The following is a 21,855-nucleotide window of genomic DNA, read 5'->3' as shown; positions in this document are numbered from 1 at the left end:
ATATATTAATTATGGAAATTTTATACTGGTGAAATTCAATATAAGATCTAAAAATTTGTTGTAAAAGTACATTTTAATAGTATATTCAGATTACATGTAAAAATATTTTTCAACCTTAATTTTAATAAGAATTTGAGGTTAAAATATTTTCCTCCCTGCCATCCCTGTCCCCTCCCAAAGATGGAAACAATCTGAAATACATTATACATTTTAATCATTTAAAATATATTTCCACATTATTTATGTTTTGAAAGAAGGAACAGAACAATAGGGGGAAAACATGGGAAAAAAAAAAAAAAACAATGAAAATAGTGTGTTTCTATCTGCATCCAGATTTCATCAGGTCTATAATTTTCTTTATATTTTTGACTTTTTATTCTTCCAGACAAATTTAATAAAATAGAAAGATTTCAAGCATTCATAAACAGAAGACAAAAAAGAAATCAAAATTTGGCCAAAATCAAGAGTAAGTAGGAGCATAAACAGTATAAATGAGAAAATAAAACAAGGGATTCAATAGAGCTAATCTGTTCACATCCTTACATGGGAAAATATTTTTTTTATAATTTTTAATAATTGTATCGATAATGGTACAGGTAAAAGGACTATGCAAAAACAGAGGGCATGGATACAAGGGCAATTTGAGGAAATGACAAAAAATAGAGTATCAGAAAGAGGAGTACATTTGTTGAAGAAGGAAGGGAGGTAGAAAAATGTAAATTTATTTCACAAAAAAAGCCACTAAACAGGAGGACCTAAGTTCAAATCTGGCCTCAGACACTTAACACTTCCTAGCTTTGTGACACTGTGCAAGTCATTTAACTCCAATTGCCTCAGCAAAAAAGAAAAAAAGAAAGAAAAGGCACTAAAGAACTAAGCTGGGAGGATAAACTCTGAGTATCATTTATATGTTACTTTCTTCAGTTTTGGCTTGAAGAAGAAACAATATACACAATCAGCTGAATATAGAAATCCGTTTTTGTAATGGTCTGAAACTGAACAGATGCACTGAGGTCCAAGCATTTAAGGCTAATTATCAATTAGACAATACTCTATTAGCATTTGCTTGGAAAATGGCCCACCCCACCATTCTACTCAGGCTCCATCTGTTGGTGTATAGGGAGATGAGGAGGTGGGAAAAAAGGGGTGGAGTAAGAAAGCCAGAGTGACTTCTGGCCAGATTTGTGTTGCCACACCATTCTTATCACCATTCCATTCATTTCCACATAAAATAAAGATCAAGGACTTTTGCTTATCCTGACTCCGGCTGATTTTAAAGTATCCTGGGTGCTAACTCTGCAATCACACATTTTACTTAACAGAAAAGTAGGAGAAGAAGAGATTAAATAAAAGGGGGAGGAGTACTGATAGAGGGGAAATTGTTCAAGGGAGATAATAGACAGAAGCAAAACAGCAGTGAGGAACAAAAGCTTGAAAAGAAAATAAAGACAAACAGAATGAAGAATGGAATAGATGAAAACACACAGTTAATAAAACATAACTGTGAATATGAATATGATAAACTCACCCATAAAATACAAGCGGAGAACAGAGTAAATTATAAAACTGGATCTAACAATATGTTGTTTGTAATCAACTTACTCAAAGCTAAGAGAATAAAGGAAAGTGGTTAGAGTAGAATTTATTGTGCTTCAGTGGAAGCTTAAAAAAAAAAAAAAAAAAAAAGCAGATCTAAGTAAAAAAGGTAAGAAAGAAATTGACAATAAAGCAATTTCAATACTTAACATATATGAATCAAATGGTATAGCATCTGAATTCTTTTTTTAATGTATATAATTTTTTTTATTATATATGCTTTCTTGAAATGGAGATTTATTGTTATATATTGTGAACCTTCTCTGACATTCTGCTGGGTACATGAAGATGTTTTATTTTGTTGCTGTTGTTTTCTCTTTTTTCTCTTTCTTTTTTTTCCATTCTGCTTTTCCATGTTTTGTATTTTAGTTCAATAAATATAAAAAAGAAGAAAAATAATTATATATAGATATAAATTAAAATAAATAAATGTTCCTATGTGTAGTTCCTTTTTTTCTTTTCTATGGTCACTCTTTCTTTCTTTTTTTTTTTTTTTTTATTGACAGAACTCATGCCTGGGTAATTTTTAACAGTATTATCCCTTGCACTCACTTCTGTTCCGACTTTTCCCTTCCCTCCCTCCACCCCCTCCCCCAGATGGCAAGCAGTCCTATACATGTTAAAAATATGTCATAGCATATCCTAGATACAATATATGGGTGTAGAACCAAACAGTTCTCTTGTTGAACAGGGAGAATTGGATTCAGAAGGTTGAAATAACCTAGGAAGAAAAAACAAACATGCAAACAGTTTACATTCATTTCCCAGTGTTCTTTCTTTGGGTATAGCTGCTTCTTTCCATCTTTGATCAACTGAAGCTGAGTTAGATCTCTTTGTCAAAGAAATCCACTTCCATCAAAATACTTCCTCATTCAATATCATTGTTTAAGTGTATAATGATCTCCTGGTTCTGCTCATTTCACTTAGCATCAGTTCATGTAAGTCTCTCCAAGTCTCTCTGTATTCATCCAGCTGGTCATTTGTTACAGAACAATAATATTCCATAACATTCATATACCACAATTTACCCAACCATTCTCCAACTGAGGGCATCCACTCAGTTTGCAGTTTCTTGCTACTACAAAAAAGAGCTGCTGGAAACATTTTTGCACACATAGGTTCTTTGCTCTTTTTTCTAATCTCTTTGGAATACTGGCCCAGTTGAAACACAGCTAGATGACAGAGTATACACAGTTTACTAAACCTTTGGCTATAGTTCCAAATTGCTCTCCAGAATGGTTGGATCAGTTTACAACTTCACCAACAATGTATTAGTGTCCCGGTTTCCCCACATCCCCTCCAACATTCACCGTTATCTTTTTTTGTCATCTTAGCCAATCTGAGAAGTGTGCAGTAGTACCTCAGAGCTGTCTTATAAATTGTCCTATTCTGATGTAATAGCTGTGTTTCAACTGGGCCAGTATTCCAAAGAGATTAGAAAAAAGAGCAAAGAACCTATGTGTGCAAAAATGTTTCCAGCAGCCCTTTTTTGTAGTAGCAAGAAACTGCAAACTGAGTGGATGCCCTCAGTTGGAGAATGGCTGAATAAGTTATGGTATATGAATGTTATAGAATATTGTTGTTCTATAAGAAACAATCAGCAGGATGATTTCAGAAAGACCTGGAGAGCCTTACATGAACCGATGCTGAGTGAAGTGAGAAGTGATGTACTACCCCCAGTGGAATGACAATTATGAAGAATTCAAAAAAACAGGTAGAAATTTGTGAAATCATTCAGAACAAAGAAAATACAAAGATGACACTATCCTTATTTTTTTCTAGAAATTTAATTTCATTTACAAAATCTTTCAGCTCTTCAAAAAAAAAAACCAAAATACATTTCTTCCATGATTTTTAGTTTCCAAGCTTTGTTTTGGCTTGTTTTTTTTTTAATGTTTTCTTTAGAGATGGTTTGGAGGCATTTTATTCTTTGACGTTTATATCTTGAATGTCTGTGTCATAATAATATCATTTATGATATATATATATACATATATATCATAAATGATATTATATATATATGTTAAGAGTTCAAATGTTGGAGTTTGTTCTTCTCAAGTCGAAGCTGGTTTAGAGGCTTAGAGCCCTTCGGATGTCTCCAAATCCAAAGGTTCTGTCCTTCAGCCTCTGCCTCTGCTTTCTTCTGCCTCCAACCAAGACAGAGATGGAAGGTCTCTCTTATCTCCTTCTGGGGAGCCCAGCCACTAACTTGCCGTGGAGAGAGGGCTTCTGGCGTAGCTCCACTGAAATCCGTCAAAAGTGTTCTCTGCACCAGAGTCGTTCCTCTCGAGTCCAGCGCGATCAGCCAGCCAAGAGGAAAAAATGTATTCTGCCATAGATCCCTCATCGCTGGCCTTTTATCTGCCTCTTCTGAGAGAATGGGATTATGGGTTTTCTCCCATAGTGCTCTCTGGCCCAATGAGCTTTAAGGGAGGTGTAGAAAGTGTACTTTGTGAAGCTAGCATACTTGTGGACTCCAGTGAGTAAAGGTGTGAACACAAGCCTTGTCTTAATTAGTTCTACTTAGTACCTTGTTTCAGGTTCTGGCCAAAACAACTTCTTGTAAGATTAGATCAACTCTAATTACTTAGCAGTTAGTAAGGATTCCAACATATATATATATAATATATATATATATATATATTATATATATTATATATATATAATATATATATTATATATATATATATAATATATATATTAATCACCCTTCTACTTTCTTTCCCTATGACTGTTTTCCCTATGTTTTGAGTGCTGTATTCCTCAGAGAACTCAGGAGCAGTTTGAGTTGGGGAGTTGTAATTTTTCGGTGAAACCAAAGCTGTCTAGACTGAGATAATTTCAATTATTACCTTTTTAGTTTGAGTTTTTAAAGGTTCTGATCTGGCTCTTGATTTGTATAGCAAAATTGTGACCTTTTCCTTACTTGGAGATTAAGTAAACTGCTCCTGAGTACCAGAAAGAATAATATTTAAACAGTAATCATTCTGGCTTTCATATTTGTATTATCACCTCCACAGGTTGAAAGTTCTATCCTTACCCCAGAGTATGATTTTTATTGTATGGATTTTATAAATTATTCACACTTAATGATATATATCCTGTCTTGGAGTCAGGAAAACTTGAATTCAAATTTTACCTTTTATACACAGTTTCTTTAGCTTTATAACATCCTTGTGGGAAATATATATTATAAATGCATCACTAATCTGAGTGGATGCAATAAGTATCCACATTGTGTACTTAATACAATGAAATATTAGCTTTGAATATGTTTTCATAATCACTCCTCCTCTCAAAGTTATGGCTAACAGGTAAACAATATATGATGTTTAAGAAATATGTTAAAGAAGACATGTACAATATTTTCTCTTATGTTTAAGGAATCAAAAAGGAAGAGAGGAAGCATATGTAGGGAAAGATTTAAGGAAAATGAAACATGCTGTTTTTATAAGGATTAAGGGAATTAATTATTAAAGGAAAATAATGGTTATTTCCATATTATTTCTTGGCAAATATAGGGAGAAGAAATGGAAATAGTATCAGAATTTATATTCTTCAGCTCAGAAATCACTGGAGATGGAAAATATAGAAGTAAAATTAAAAGATACTTGCTCTTTTGATGGAAAATTATGACAAATTTGGACAGGCAAACAAAAAAGCATTCATAACCTTTCTAATAAAGAAAGATATGTATAGTGAAAGCTATGTTTTTTTTCTGTAGCAATATGTAAGAGTTGGACTATAATGAAAGTTAAAAGTCAGAAAGCCAATACTTTTAATGTAGTAATAGAGAAGACTTTTGAGTGTCTTTAACAGCAAGGAGATCATATCAGTTAGTTCTTAAAAGTAAAGGATCAGCGTATTCAAGATAAGGTCAAATACTGAAGCTGAAGCTTAAATATTTTGGACACATAATGACAAGATGAATCTCACAGGAAATAATCCTGATAGAGAATACTGAAAGCAATAGGAAGCAATAATGACAGAGAATGAAATGGATAGTTTATCATGGAAGCAATGAACATCAGCTTAAATGTACTTTTAGGGACAGTGGAGGATAAAAGGGCCTATGATCCTTTGGTTCGTGAAGAGTTGGACATGACTGATTCCAGCTAGGTGGAACAGCAGATATAACTGAAGTCTGGAATATTGCATTTGAAGACAGGAATACCTGAGTTAAAATTTAGCCTCAGACTCTAAATAGCTGAGTGACCCTGAATGACACTGGGGAAGTCATTCAACTCTGTATTCATCAGTTTTCACATCTATAAAATGAATTGGAAGGAAATGGCAAATACTCAAGTATTTTTATGACAAAAATCTCAAATGGGATCATGAACTGAAATGACTGATTGAGAACAACAAAATAATTTTACATCAACAAATAATGGGGAGGGTGAGGTTTGGCTTAATTGTTTTTTTCCCTCATCTCTCTCTTTTTCTCTTTTTTTTTACAAGAAAAATAATTAAATAGAAATAAATGTCAGAAATGAAATATAAACATAAAACATATCTAAAAAATCTTATTTTTAGAAAGATAATCTATTTCCTTAAGGTTCCAATCTTTCATTATTTACTACAATTGTGTGTATTTCAAAAATCAAAATCAGTTCTCTACTAATATGGTTTTAAAAATTAATTTTAGAAAAATCCCATCAAAAATTTTTTTATTCTAATTTCAGGCATTTAAACAATCCCCAGATATTGAAATATATATATACATTTACAATATGACAAATATGGAAATATGTTTGAAGAATTGCATATGTTTAACTTATCAGATTGCTTGCTATCTTGAGGAGAGGGAAGGTAGGGGAGGGAGGAAGAAAACCTTACAACACAAAATCTTAGTAAAATTAACATTAGAAACTATCTTTATGTGTATTTGGAAAAATAATAATTTACTAATGCATATATATGTATACACACACATGTGTGTGTGTATACATATATATATGCATTAGTAAATTATTATTTTTCCAAATACACATAAATATATATATATATATATATATTTGTAAAACACAACACTTTTAAAAATGTGGTGAATAGCACAGTTCTTTAGTGGAGCACTCCTAAAGATTCACTCCTAAAGATTCTTCTCTCCAATGTGTTCCCATGGAGATTGTCCCAACAGAAATGAAGTGATGAGATTCAATGGGACTTAACATGCTTCAGCCTTCTACCATAAAGACCATTTTAAAATTATTTGAGTAAAATGATGATTTATTTCTTTATCAAAAAAGGAAACCTGTATTACTTTCAGAGTAGGCGTGTATGTGTGTGTGTGTGTAGGTATATACAACTTCTTTTTTATTCCTAGTTCCTTTTTTACTCAAGTTTGAATTTTTAAACACCAAATGGATCTCCTTTCAGTGTATTGTATAAGGAGACTGAATGCATTGTTTCCCTAGCAACAGAAAAATTTGTTTGAAAAACAGTGATCAGCCACTCTTACATTCTTTTTCATGGGCAGCACAAACACAAATGAATGGTTAAATTAACTCCTAATATTGGAAGCCCCTTGCTGAATTAAATGAGATTTTGGAAATCTTTTTGGAAAATATTCTCCTTCATCCCTTACATAGAGTATTGCCCCTTCCTTTATAAAATATTTCACAAGAAAGATGATGATGATGATGATGATGATGATAAATCAATTCAGAAAAACCAAGCAACACATTAACTATATGTGGTAATACATACAATGTATGGAAACATTCTATTTGGGAGGAAGGGGAAGAAAAAATGTTACATATGAGCAAATAAATACCTGTGTTTCCTTCCCCCCCCCCCCCCCCCCCCCCCCCCCCTCCCCCGCCCCTGCCTGTGGGGATGGAGCTAAGATGGCGGAAAAGGCACACGCAATTTCTAAGCTCTCTGATACTCTCACAACCAACATTAAATTCATCTTCAAAAATAGTGCCTGACTAGTAAAAACCATAAAGACTAGAAGTACAACAACTCACCAGCTGAAGATAATCTGGAATTTCATCAGGAATTTGTCCTGAGGGGCCAGGGAGAAGATCAGTGCAAGCAGGGAGAGAACTAGAGGCAAGTATATGGTGCAGACCGAGCATGAGTGGTCTCTGTGGTTAGAAAAATTACAGAGATGACACTAGCATAGAATGGTTGCTCTGCAAAATAGTAGATCAGCAGAGAATTCAAAGCCACTCTAAAAAACACCAGAACCTAACAGGGTCTGGCTGTACACACCCCAAACCAGAAGTGACAGTACAACCTTGCAGCCCCAACCCGCAGTACAGGGCTTTTCCTTGGGGCAGTTGCGAACCTGCATGGGCAGGGGGTCACAGCCCAGAGAAGCCTCTAATCTGTACAGTGTGGGGTTCCGCCTGGGGCAATAGAATTTTTGGGCTATTCACTGGTCAGCTGCTAATACCCACAGCCCCACAGGGGGCTTTGGCCTCTGGTAGTGACACTTTCACTGCTTAGTCTCTAGCCTTTGGGCAATTGCTAATCCGCACAGCAGTGTTCTCCACTGGGCACTTCTGTAGCTCAGCCAGTGCTGGCTCACTTCCATTTGGAGGAGAAACTTTTGCCCAGAGCGTTCCCATACATTGTTGGTGGAATTGTGAATACATCCAATCATTCTGGAGAGCAATTTGGAACTATGCTCAAAAAGTTATCAAACTGTTCGTACCCTTTGATCCAGCAGTGTTATTACTGGACTTCTATCCCAAAGAGATCTTAAAGAAGCAAAAGGGATCTGTATGTGCAAGAATGTTTGTAGTAGCCCTCTTTGTAGTGGCCAGAAACTGGAAATTGAGTAAATGCCCATCAATTGGAGAATGGCTGAATAAATTGTGGTATATGAATATTATGGAATATTATTGTTCGGTAAGAAATGACCAACAGGATTATTTCAGAAAGGCCTGGAGAGACTTACACGAACTGATGCTGAGTGAAATGAGCAGGACCAGGAGATCATTATATACTTCAACAACAATACTATATGATGTTCAATTCTGATGGTCCTGGCCATCTTCAACAATGAATTGAACCAAACCAATTCTAATGGAGCAGTAATGAACTTTCACTACACCCAGCAAAAGAACCCTGGGAGATGACTAAGAACCATTACATTGAATTCCCAATCCCTATATTTTTGCCCATCTGAATTTTTTATTTCCTTCACAGGCTAATTGTACAATATTTCAGAGTCTAATTCTTTTTGTACAGCAAAACAACAGTTTGGACATGTATATTTATTTTGTATTTAATTTATACTTTAATATATTTAACATGTATTGGTCATCCTGCCATCTAAGGGAGGGGATGGGGGGAAGGAGGGGAAAAATTGGGACAAAAGGTTGGCAATTGTCAATGCTGTAAAATTACCCATGCATATAACTTATAAATAAAAAGCTATTAAAAATAATAATCTTTAGATTGTCTCTCCAAGATTTATTTTCCAAGTGTTTTCCCAAATAGATATTTTACATTTTTCCTCTTTTTAATTTTCTTTTGGTTTTGCTTGACTGATTCTTTATATCTCATTGAGTCATTCATTTCCTTTTGTTCAGTTCTGACTTTTATTATTTTCTTTATTAACTTTTTTTTACTTGTTTTATATTTGTCCATTTGAATTTTTAAATGAGTTGTTTTGTTCTATTGAATTTTTTTTTCATTTTACAAATTCTTTTTTAAGAAATTATTTTCCTTTTCTGTTTTTCAGGACATTCTTTTCTTTTTTCATTTTCATTTTGTCAAATCTATCTTTTAATTAATTATATGCCTTTTCCAAACCCTCTTAGAAAGTTTTCCTTTCCTTTCTCCATTTTTCTTATAGCTCTCTTTTAAGATCCTTTTTAGTGTCTTCTAGGAGAGCCTTGGGTGATGGGAACCAGGTTATAACACCTTCTGGAGCTTCATCTGGAGGCAATTTGCCTTTAGTTTCCTCAGGATTTGAAATCTGTTCTTATCTTTCACCATAAAAACTATGTATTGTTAGAGTTTTCTTTGCCTTTTTACTCATTTTTCTAAATAAACTTGGGATTTGTTTTTAGGGCAAGGAAGGTTTTCCAAGCTTCTTCTACAAGCAGCAGTCTTCTCTATAAGCAGCGTGGCTGTGCTGGGATCATGCTGACTCACTCCTGGTACTGGGTGGGTGTAGCCAGGTCCTGTGAGACCTAGCATTTCAGTGTTCACTATTTACCTTTTGTGTTTGTGTTGGATGTTTTATAATTTCTCTGCTGATCTACTGGTTTACAATCTGGGCAGAGTAGCCAATACCAGTGTAGATTCCTCCTCATAGATTCTCCATGGCAGAGACCATACTGCCCCATGGAGGCTTCCCCTCTGTCCAGGGTCTACACATTCTGCACTGCTGTAGTGCTCTGCTTGCCTGCAACTGGTCACCTACCTACATGTCTGACTGAAACAGATCTTTTCTGGCAATCTCTTAAATTATCTTCTGCTGGTAATTTGCTGCACTCCCAATATTTGTGGATTCTGCTAGTCCAGAACTAATGCAGAAGCTAAATTTTATAATTAGTTGAGGGTTCTGGCAGAAGAAGAGAAAGAAGTGTGTGCCCCCATCTTGGTTCTGCCCCCAGCCTACCCCCAACATGATTTCTTTAACTATATTTTAACAGTCAAAATAAAGAATTCATTTTAGAGATGATGGTGTTGGAAGGATTGAGATTTCCTAAATAAATGACTTAACATGGTCAAAATTGAACATAAAGATTATGTACTTAATTGTATATAGGATAAATTGGAGAAAGAAGAAACTGGAAACACAGTTAAATCAGGAAATTATTTCAATAGTCTTGCAATAATTGCATGTATGGTGACTATAAAAGAGAAGAGGAAATCATTATGAAAAAGTTGAGATTAAAATCAATAAAAATTTTGAAACTGATTGAATATAGGCAATAAACTTGAAGATAACTTGGGATTGCAATCCTGGCTGTCCAGAAAAATAATAGTACCTTTAAAGCAAAAATAAAAGGTTTTATATAAACAAAACAAATGCAGTCAAAATTAGAGGAAAAGCAGAAAACAGCAAAAATAACTTGCACTAAAGTTTCTCTGATAAAGAACTAATTTCTCAAATATATAGAAAACTTACTAAAATTTGTGAGAATATGAGTTATTCCCCAATTGATAAAATAATCAAAGAATATGAAGAGGAAATTTTCAAAACAATAAATCAAAGTTATAAATAATCACAAGAAAAACTACTTTAAATCACTAATTGGAGAAATACAAATTGAAACAACTTACAGCTACCACCTTATACCCCTCCTATAATCTAAGGTAATAGAAATGGAAAATGAAAAATGCCAAAGGGAATGTGGAAGAATGGGAACACTAATGTACTTTCTGGAGTTGTGAACTTATCAATCCTTCAGAAGAATATTTGGAACTAAATGCAAAATGTAATTAAATTGTGCATACCCTTTAATCCAGAAATACTAATACTGTATTTATAATAAAAGAAGATCAAAGAAAAAGGAAAGAGACATATTTGTACAAAAATACTTATGGCAGGTATTTTTTGTGGTGAAAAAAGAATTAAACAAGACATTGCCCATCGATTGGGGAATGCTTGAAAAACTCATGGAATATAAATATGATGAAATACTATTGTGCTGAAAGAAATTATTGAAGTAATGGTTTCAGAAAACCTGGAAGGAGTTAGGTAAACTGATGTAAATTGAATTGAGCAGAACCAAGAGAACAAACTACACAGTAAGAGAAATATTGTAATAATAACTAACTGTAAAAGATGTAGTAATTAATCAATACAATCGTGAAGATACGATTCTTACTGATTCATATTTTTTCTTTCTTAATTTTCTTGATTTTATTTTCATTTTTACAAACATCGCTAATATGGAAATATGTTTTTCATGCCTTCTTATTTATAATAGGCAACATATTTCTGGTTTTCTCAATAAGTATAGGAGGAATTGGAGTGAGGGAGAAAATTTGAAACTGAAAATTAAAAAAATATAAATTTATATTTTTAGATAAAATAAAAAGTAGGGAAGAGAGTTTTTTTTTTTTTTAATAAAAGCTGTATGTAGTCTGTATGTGTCTATGGGACATACAGTGATAGATTAATAATAGTGATGGTCCTGATAACAATGAAAATAATAGCTAATTCTTCTACAGTGTTCACTATGTGTCAAGTTCTATTTTAAGTGCTTAGAGCAGTTGTTATATCATTTGGTCCTTACAACTTTGGGACATAGGTGTTATTTCTATACCCATTTCAGAAATAAGAATAATAAGACAAACAGAAATTAAATGATTTGTCTAGGCCACACATCTAGTAAATGTTTGAGATCACTTTTGAACTCATGTTTTACTCTTCTAATACTAGTATTCTATATATCTGAGAGTCATCTGCATAAAAATTATAATGAATACTTTGGGAGCCATCTTCTAAGGCCCCTGCCACAAAGGCTGAGATAATTTTTTTTCTATGAAAAGCAAGAAAATCTAGCTTTTGGTTTCAATGATCCAAGAGATGAGAACTCAAAACATTGATTTAACTTTCAGGTTGCCTAGGCAATAAAAAGCTTAATACAGTGAAACTGGGAGCCTTTCACACTTGAAAATGCCCCAATAATATGAATCAACATAATTCTCAGATCAGACACATTTCTTTTTCCATTGCAATAAGGATTGTATGAACCAGCACAGTATCCTTGTTGAATATACTTTCTGTGTTATTGTTAAGTAAACCTCCTTTTCTTAATTGTTAAAAAGTTTATAGAGCTGCTCATTCTATTCCAAACTCTAGCTTAAACAACTTCAGTAGCCTAAGTTATCTTGGACCAGAATAGGAACTAATGAGATCACTATAAAAGGGTTTGGAAAAAAATCAAAAAGGCTCAGGACATTGCCTTGGTAGACAAGTATAGTTAGGGACCTGCACACGTGTAACGATCCATTAAAGGAGATTGAGAAGAAAAAAAAAAAATTGTCAGACATAGAAGGACCTAGAAAAGGCAAGTTAATGAAAAATGATTGTCCTAGGAGACAATGATCAGTAGTAATGAAGTAGTCAGCAATGTTAAACTCTCTAAAGAAGTCAAGGATAATAAGGATTATAAAATGCTATTGGACTTAGCAATTAAGAAATTGTTGTTATTATTGAAAAACAGTTTTAATTGAATGGTAAACTTGGAAGATAGACTGAAAGGAATCAATAAATGTGGCAGAGTTATTTTGGGGGAAAATGAGTGTAAAATCATACTCCCAATGCATTGAATGTGAAAAATAGAAAAGATAAAGGGAAATAGTTTGAGGAAATGGTAAAGGAATTTTTTTTTTTTGCATTTTTAAAAATATGGTTGAAATCTGGGCATGTGTATAGAAATGGGGATACAGGTAGCCAGTAGACAGGGAAACAATAAAGAATAATTATGGTTTAAGAAAAGATTCTAAAGGAAACATGAAGGGTCAGCATCAATGATTAAAAAAAAAGAATGGGGTGGGAGTGATAATGAGTATTTAAAAGTATACAAAAGGAGGAAAATGGTATTTGGCAATACATAATCATTAGTTGTGTTCAAGAGCCTTAAGGAGAAGGAAACTATCAAAAGACAGTACAGTGTGTGTATGTGATATGGTTAAATACAAGGTTGACCCTTGTATACTCCTTCTAATTATTGACAAGGGTCAGGAATGGAATGATGTCTCTCTGGCTGAAGGATTAAAAGAAAGACTCAATTATTCCATCTGTTCATTAAATCTACAATCCAGCTATACTAGAATACACTTTTCTTTACCAAAAACATTCCATGTGCCAACTCAATTTATTTTCACTAACTAATTTTTGTGCACAAAAATCCATACCTCCCCACCATATACACACACTTCCAATATTTACCTTTCACAACTTCCTTCAATACTCAGTTCACTTTTAAGCTTTTGCAGTAATTCTTCCTATCCTCCTTTTTTTTTTTTTGATAAGATTGCCCTCTATCTAAAATTGTTTTCCCTTTACATAGTATTTGGATTATATATTCATAGTTATTTCATTATCTCCCCAATTAGAATGTCAGAAGCTTCAGAGCAGGGGCCATATTTTTGCATTTTTTTTGTATCCCTAGTGCTCAACAGAGTGCTTAAGACAGAGTAAACATTTAATTAATAATTGCTGATAATTTTCAGCCAGGTGGAGCAATAGCTTGCTACTCAAATTGCAATAGCTATGTGTGCAAGTATATTGCAAAGCATTTAAGTATATGTGAACACATGTATGTGGATACTTATTCTCTTCATAAAATTATGTATGATTTTACTACTATTGTATTCTCACAACTACATGATACACACTTAGCATGATCACTTTCATAAACACGATTTTTATATAATGATAGAAATAAGGTCTTGATATATATATATATGTGTGTGTGTGTGTGTGTATAGATATATATATATGTGTGTGTGTGTGTGTGTGTATAGATATATATATAGTATGTACATACAAGCATATATTTACATACCCAAATATATGTGTGTGTGTGTGTGTGTGTGTGTGCATATACATGGTCATACATAAATATACATGTGTAAAGTGAAAATAAATTAAATTTCTTCCCAGCTGTCCATGAAAGAACCAAGTATTTTAGGTATATTATTATGCTGCTACTTTGGATTTTGTTAATATCTAAAAGTACAAATGTGAAAATTAGATATTACATGCAAATTCTTCAACTTCTGTTTCATATTAACTGCAAATTTGATTATATGGTAATAGATATTATTTTTCTCCATTTTTCAGATATTAAAAAATGAAGGTCTCAAGTAACTGCAAAATGAATCCAGGGAAAGATCATCTGGTCTCCTAAACTTCAAATTAAACTTCCATCCCCTAAATTATATTCCTTATCATCATATAAGAATATGTACCAGATTCCACATGTTAGAATACAATTGGTATTCTGGAAATATGATTTAATTTTAATGACTTAGATTATTATGTAAAATAGAAACTATGCAAAAGTGAATAGAATAGTAGAGGTAAAGCAGAAAATAAAAATTGCTTATCTAGAAATTCTTAGAAGCAATATAGTGTGAATCGGAATGAGTATAGAAACAAGGAGCTTGAAGGAAATGATGATCAAAGCATCCACAAAATAATGTGAAGTCACACTAGTATTTTCTATTATTGACTGCTTGACATGTGAACAAAATATTTGTACAATTCCACTAACTAGCCATATTCCAGACTTAGGGAAAATGCAAATCCCATCTAGAGAGGAGTGGGAGAGAATCTAAATCAGAATCTGTACAAATAGGCTCTAAAGATCATGTTGGGTAATGCCTGGAGTCTTGAAATCCAAGTAGATCACACTAATCAAAAACAATAGCAACAACAAAAATCCATAGTTAGGCCAGTTGAGCATTGGGTGAGAAAGCAAGTTTTAAATAATAGTGGAAGAATTGACCACTTCTCTGCTTCAATGCATATTCCCCAAACTGTAGTCTTTTAAAACTACTGTTTGCCTTTCCCACAACTATTTCCACTTTCTATTGGCATATTAATATGATCCCTAGATGAATTTATTTTTCTTCCAGAAATACAAAAAGGGTGTGAAATTGAACATGATATGTTTGTATATATAGGTGGACTTATTACTGAAAGATTTTGGAAATAATTCATGTTGAGGTTAATCTGTCGATGTTAGTGTGTATCAAATAGTTAGAAAGTTATTAACTGAGGACAAGGACACAAGAAATCCATAGCATAGAAAAGGGGAATCTAATCATTAGTACAGAATATGCTTATTAATTAAAGATCAAGAAAATATTTTAAGTTCTTTGATGGTTATAATTGTCTTAAATACACTTTACATCTCCCCTAACACCTAGCATTTAGTTGACTTGTCAGTTTATCCTATAACAACATTTAAAAAATGAACTCTTTTGAAACACTCATCAATGCAATTGATTAATCATGATTCCAGAGCATGAAGGATGAAAATATCCATTTCCTAAGAGACAGGGGAAAAACTAAATGATCAGAATAATATACAGATGTTTAGGTTTGAATAACATGAAATTTTGTTGCACTTCGTTATGAAAATTTGATACATTGGTCTTGTTTTTCTCTTCCCTCCCCATCCTTTTTCCCTTCCCAGTGGCAAGGATGGTAGAAGGAAAAGAAAATATATTTATTTTTGCCAATTGAAAAAATAATAATTTAGGAAAAAAGTGTAGAAAAAGATTTAATTAAGCCAAAGTCACCTGAGGAATATTTAAGAATTAAATTAGATAGAAAATAAACAAAAAATTGGAAATGTTTCACAAATATCCATATGATAAGTTTTTTACACATCAAGGACACTAGAACTACCAGATCAGGTTGCTACTTTTACATTAGAATCTCAGAAGTATGTGGAAATGAAACTAATATTGCTGTAAATGGTTTAAACCAGAAATAGAAAAAGGCAGTAATTCAGTTTCAGAAATGTTAAAGGACCATTTTTCAAAAGAACTAAAATGGTGAAATATGTGTGTGTGTGTGTGTGTGTGTGTGTGTGTGTGTGTACTTAATTTCCCACATAAAAGTAATCCTGAAAATAGTATTTTAAAAATAATTTTATTTCACTAAATATTTTCTAATCACATGTAAAAAAAATTAGCATTCTTTTCAAATTTTGAGTTCTAAACTTGTTCTCACTCACCAGCTTCCTAAACCTTTCCTTTGAGAAGGTAAACAATTTGATATCAAATATATAGGTGAATTCATACAAAACTTATTTTCATATTAATCATGTTGCAAAAGAAAACACAAACAAAAGAAGAGGATAAACATAAAGAAAGTTTAAAATCTGTTTTAATCTGCATTTAGAGTTAATTAATTCTTTGAGATAGATACTATCTTTCATCTTGGTTCGTTGGGAATTCTCTTAGATCATTGGTTTGATCAAAGTAGCTGTCTTTCACAGTTGATCGTCCTTACAACATTATGATTATCATAGAAAGTATTCTCTTCATTCTGTTCATTTCACTTTACATGACTTTATATAAATCTCCACATTTATATAAATTTGTTGAAATCATCCTTAACATCATTTGGTTTAGAACAGTATTCCATTATAATTATAAACCACAAGATATTCAACCATTCCTTAATTGATGAGCATCCCCTCAATTTCCAAATTGTTGCCCCCTCAAAAAGAGCTACTGCAAATATTTTTGTAAAAAGAAATCTGTTTGTCCTTGATATTTTCTTTTTTTTAAAAATTTAATTTTTATTTAATAATTACTTTATATTGACACTCGATTCTGTTCCGATTTTTTTTCCCTCCCTTCCTCCCTCCGCCCCCTCCCCTAGATGGCAAGCAGTCCTTTATATGTTGGATATGTTGCAGTATATCCTAGATACAATATATGTTTGCAGAACTGAACAGTTCTCTTGTTGCATAGGGAGAATTGGATTCAGAAGGTATAAATAACCCGGGAAGAAAAACAAAAATGCAGATAGTTCGCATTCGTTTCCCAGTGTTCTTTCTTTGGGTGTAGCTGCTTTTGTCCGTCATTTATCAATTGAAACTCAGGTCTCTTTGTCAAAGAAATCCACTTCCATCAAAATATGTCCTCATACAATATCGTTGTCGAAGTGTATAATGATCTCCTGGTTCTGCTCATTTCACTTAGCATCAGTTCATGTAAGTCTCGCCAGTCCTCTCTGTATTCATCCTGCTGGTCATTTCTTACAGAACAATAATATTCCATAACATTCATATACCACAATTTACCCAGCCATTCTCCAATTGATGGGCATCCATTCATTTTCCAGTTTCTAGCCACTACAAACAGGGCTGCTACAAACATTTTGGCACATACAGGTCCCTTTCCCTTCTTTAGTATTTCTTTGGGATATAAGCCCAATAGAAACACTGCTGGATCAAAGGGTATGCACAATTTGATAATTTTTTGGGCATAATTCCAGATTGCTCTCCAGAATGGTTGGATTCGTTCACAACTCCACCAACAATGCATTAGTGTCCCAGTTTTCCCGCATCCCCTCCAACATTCATCATTATTTTTTCCTGTCATCTTAGCCAATCTGACAGGTGTGTAGTGGTATCTCAGAGTTGTCTTAATTTGCATTTCTCTGATCAATAATGATTTGGAACACTCTTTCATATGAGTGGTAATAGTTTCAATTTCATCCTCTGAAAATTGTCTGTTCATATCCTTTGACCATTTATCAATTGGAGAATGGCTTGATTTCTTATAAATTTGAGTCAGTTCTCTATATATTTTGGAAATGAGACCTTTATCAGAACCTTTAATTGTAAAGATGTTTTCCCAGTTTGTTGCTTCCCTACTAATCTTGTTTGCATTCGTTCTGTTTGTACAAAGGCTTTTTAATTTGATATAATCAAAATTTTCAATTTTGTGATCAGTAATGGTCTCTAGTTCATCTTTGGTCACAAATTTCTTTCTCCTCCACAAGTCTGAGAGATAAACTATCCTATGTTCCTCTAATTTATTTATAATCTCGTTCTTTATGCCTAGGTCATGGACCCATTTTGATCTTATCTTGGTATATGGTGTTAAGTGTGGGTCCATGCCTAATTTCTGCCATACTAATTTCCAATTATCCCAGCAGTTTTTATCAAATAATGAATTCTTTTCCCAGAAGTTAGGGGCTTTGGGTTTGTCAAACACTAGATTGCAATAGTTGACTATTCTGTCTTGTGAACCTAGCCTTTTCCACTGATCCACTAATCTATTTCTTAGCCAATACCAAATGGTTTTGGTGACTGCTGCTTTATAATATAATTTTAGATCAGGTACAGCTAGGCCACCTTCATTTGATTTTTTTTCATTAATTCCCTTGAGATTCTCGACTTTTTATTGTTCCATATGAATTTTGTTGTTATTTTTTCTAGATCAATAAAATATTTTCTTGGAAGTCTGATTGGTATAGCACTAAATAAATAGATTAGTTTAGGGAGTATTGTCATCTTTATTATGTTCGCTCGGCCGATCCAAGAGCACTTAATATTTTTCCAATTATTTAAGTCTGACTTTATTTGTGTGGAGACTTTTTTATAATTTTGCTCATATAATTCCTGACTTTCCTTTGGTAGATAGATTCCCAAATATTTTATGGTATCAACAGTTATTCTGAATGGAATTTCTCTTTGTATCTCTTGCTGTTGGGTTTTGTTGGTGATGTATAAAAATGCTGAGGATTTCTGGGGATTTATTTTGTAGCCAGCTACTTTGCTAAAATTATGAATTATTTCCAATAGCTTTTTAGTAGAACTCTGGGGTTCTCTAGGTATACCATCATATCATCTGCAAAGAGTGATAGTTTGGTTTCCTCATTGCCTACTCTAATTCCTTTAATATCTTTCTCGACTCTTATTGCCGAGGCTAGTGTTTCTAATACGATATTAAATAATAATGGTGATAGTGGGCAACCTTGCTTCACTCCAGATCTTACTGGGAAAGGTTCCAGTTTTTCCCCATTGCATATGATGCTTACTGATGGTTTTAAATATATGCTCCTGACTATTTTAAGGAAAAGTCCATTTATTCCTATGCTCTCAAGTGTTTTTATTAGGAATGGATGTTGGATTTTATCAAATACTTTTTCTGCATCTATTGAGATGATCATATGATTTTTGTTTGTTTGGTTATTGATATAGTCAATTATGCTAATAGTTTTCCTAATATTGAACCAGCCCTGCATTCCTGGTATAAATCCTACTTGGTCATAGTGTATTATCCTGGTTACGATTTTCTGTAATCTTTTTGCTAATATTTTATTTAAGATTTTAGCATCAATATTCATCAGGGAGATTGGTCTATAATCTTCTTTCTCTGTTTTCAGCCTACCTGGTTTAGGTATCAGTACCATGTCTGTGTCATAAAAGGAGTTTGGTAGGACTCCTTCAATCCCTATTTTTTCAAATAGTTTATATAACATTGGAATTAATTGTTCTTTAAATGTTTGGTAGAATTCACATGTAAATCCTTCTGGTCCTGGGGATTTTTTCTTAGGGAGTTGATTGATAGTTTGTTCTATTTCTTTTTCTGAGATGGGACTGTTTAGGATATTTACTTCTTCCTCTGTTAGTTTGGGCAAGCTACATTTTTGGAGGTATTTTTCTATTTCATTTAAGTTGTCGAATTTATTGGCATAAAGTTGGGCAAAGTAACTCCTAATTATTGCTCTAATTTCCTCTTCGTTAGTGGTGAGTTCTCCCTTTTCATTTTTAAGACTAACAATTTGATTTTCCTCTCTCCTTTTTTTAATCAGATTTACTAAGGGTTTGTCTATTTTGTTGGTTTTTTCATAGAACCAACTCTTAGTTTTATTAATCAATTCAATAGTTTTTTTACTTTCAATTTTATTGATCTCACCTTTTATTTTTAGAATTTCAAGTTTAGTGTTTGACTGGGGGTTTTTAATTTGTTCCTTTTCTAGCATTTTTAGTTGCAAACCCAATTCATTGACCTTCTCTTTCTCTATTTTATACAAATAGGCCTCTAGAGATATGAAATTTCCCCTTATTACCGCTTTGGCTGCATCCCATACATTTTGGTATGATGTCTCATTATTATCGTTTTCTTGGGTGAAGTTATTAATTATGTCTATGATTTGCTGTTTCACCCAATCATTCTTTAGTATGAGATTATTTAGTTTCCAATTATTTTTTGGTCTACTTCCCCCTGGTTTTTTGTTGAATGTAATTTTCATTGCATCGTGGTCTGAAAAGGATGCATTTACTATTTCTGCCTTACTGCATTTGAGTTTGAGGTTTTTATGTCCTAATATATGGTCAATTTTTGTATAGGTTCCATGAACTGCTGAAAAGAAAGTGTATTCCTTTCTGTCTCCATTACATTTTCTCCAGAGATCTATCATATCTAACTTTTCTAGTATTCTATTTACCTCTTTGACTTCTTTCTTATTTATTTTGTGGTTTGATTTATCTAATTCTGAGAGTGCAAGGTTAAGATCTCCCACTATTATAGTTTTACTGTCTATTTCTTCTTGCAGCTCTCTTAGTTTCTCTTTTAAGAATTTAGATGCTACCCCACTTGGTGCATATATGTTTAATATAGATAGTGCTTCATTATCCATGCTACCCTTTAGCAAGATATAGTGTCCTTCCTTATCTCTTTTAATTAGATCAATTTTTGCTTTAGCTTGATCTGAGATCAGGATGGCTACCCCTGCTTTTTTGACTTCACCTGAAGCATAGTAGATTTTGCTCCAACCTTTTACCTTTAACCTGCATGTATCTCCCCGCTTCAGGTGTGTTTCCTGTAAACAACATATTGTAGGATTCTGGCTTTTAATCCATTCTGCTAACCGCTTCCTCTTTATGGGGGAGTTTACCCCGTTCACGTTTATGGTTAGAATGACCAATTCTGTATTACTTGCCATCTTGTTAACCCCGGTTTATGCTTTTCTCTCTTCTTTCCCCTTTCCCCCCTTCCCAGTATTAAGCTTGTGAGCACCACTTGCTTCTCACAGCCCTCCCTTTTTAGTATCCCTCCCCCCGCCTTAGAGTTCCTCCCCCTATCTTACCCCTTTCCCTCCCAGTTCCCGTATTCCCTTCCGCTTAGCTTATTCCTTCCCTTTTCACTTTTCCCTTCTCACTTTTCAATGAGGTGGGAGAAGTTTCACCATAGATTGAATATGTCTTAAGATTTTTCACTTAAAGCCAATTCTTAAGGCAGTAAGATACCCACTATATTCATCCCCCTCCATTCTTTCTCTCAGATATAATAATAGGTTTCCTATGCCTCTTCATGAGATGTACTACCCCCACTTTACCCTTTTTCTGATACAATGTCCTTTCCACATCAATTTCTAGAACAAGGTATACATGTATTCTTTATACATCTATATAGTCAAAATATAGTTCCCAAGATTAATCTTTACCTTTTTAGATTTCTCTTGAGTTCTATATTTGTAGATCAAACTTTTTGTTAAGTTCTGGTTTTTTCATCAGAAATAGATGAAATTCGCTTACTTCGTTGAATGTCCATCTTCTTCCCTGGAAAAAGATGCTCATTCTGGCTGGGTAAGTTATTTTTGGTTGCTTACCAAGTTCCTTAGCCTTTCAGAATATCATATTCCAGGCCCTTCGATCTTTTAATGTGGATGCTGCCAGATCCTGGGTGATCCTTATTGTGGCTCCTTGATACTTGAATTGGGTTTTTCTAGCCGCTTGCAATATTTTTTCCTTCATCTGAGGGTTCTGGCATTTGGCCACTAAATTCCTTGGTGTT

Source organism: Antechinus flavipes, chromosome 1 (genome assembly GCF_016432865.1).
Source record: "Antechinus flavipes isolate AdamAnt ecotype Samford, QLD, Australia chromosome 1, AdamAnt_v2, whole genome shotgun sequence".
Lineage (NCBI taxonomy): Eukaryota > Metazoa > Chordata > Mammalia > Dasyuromorphia > Dasyuridae > Antechinus > Antechinus flavipes.
This window is presented reverse-complemented; position numbering follows the sequence as displayed.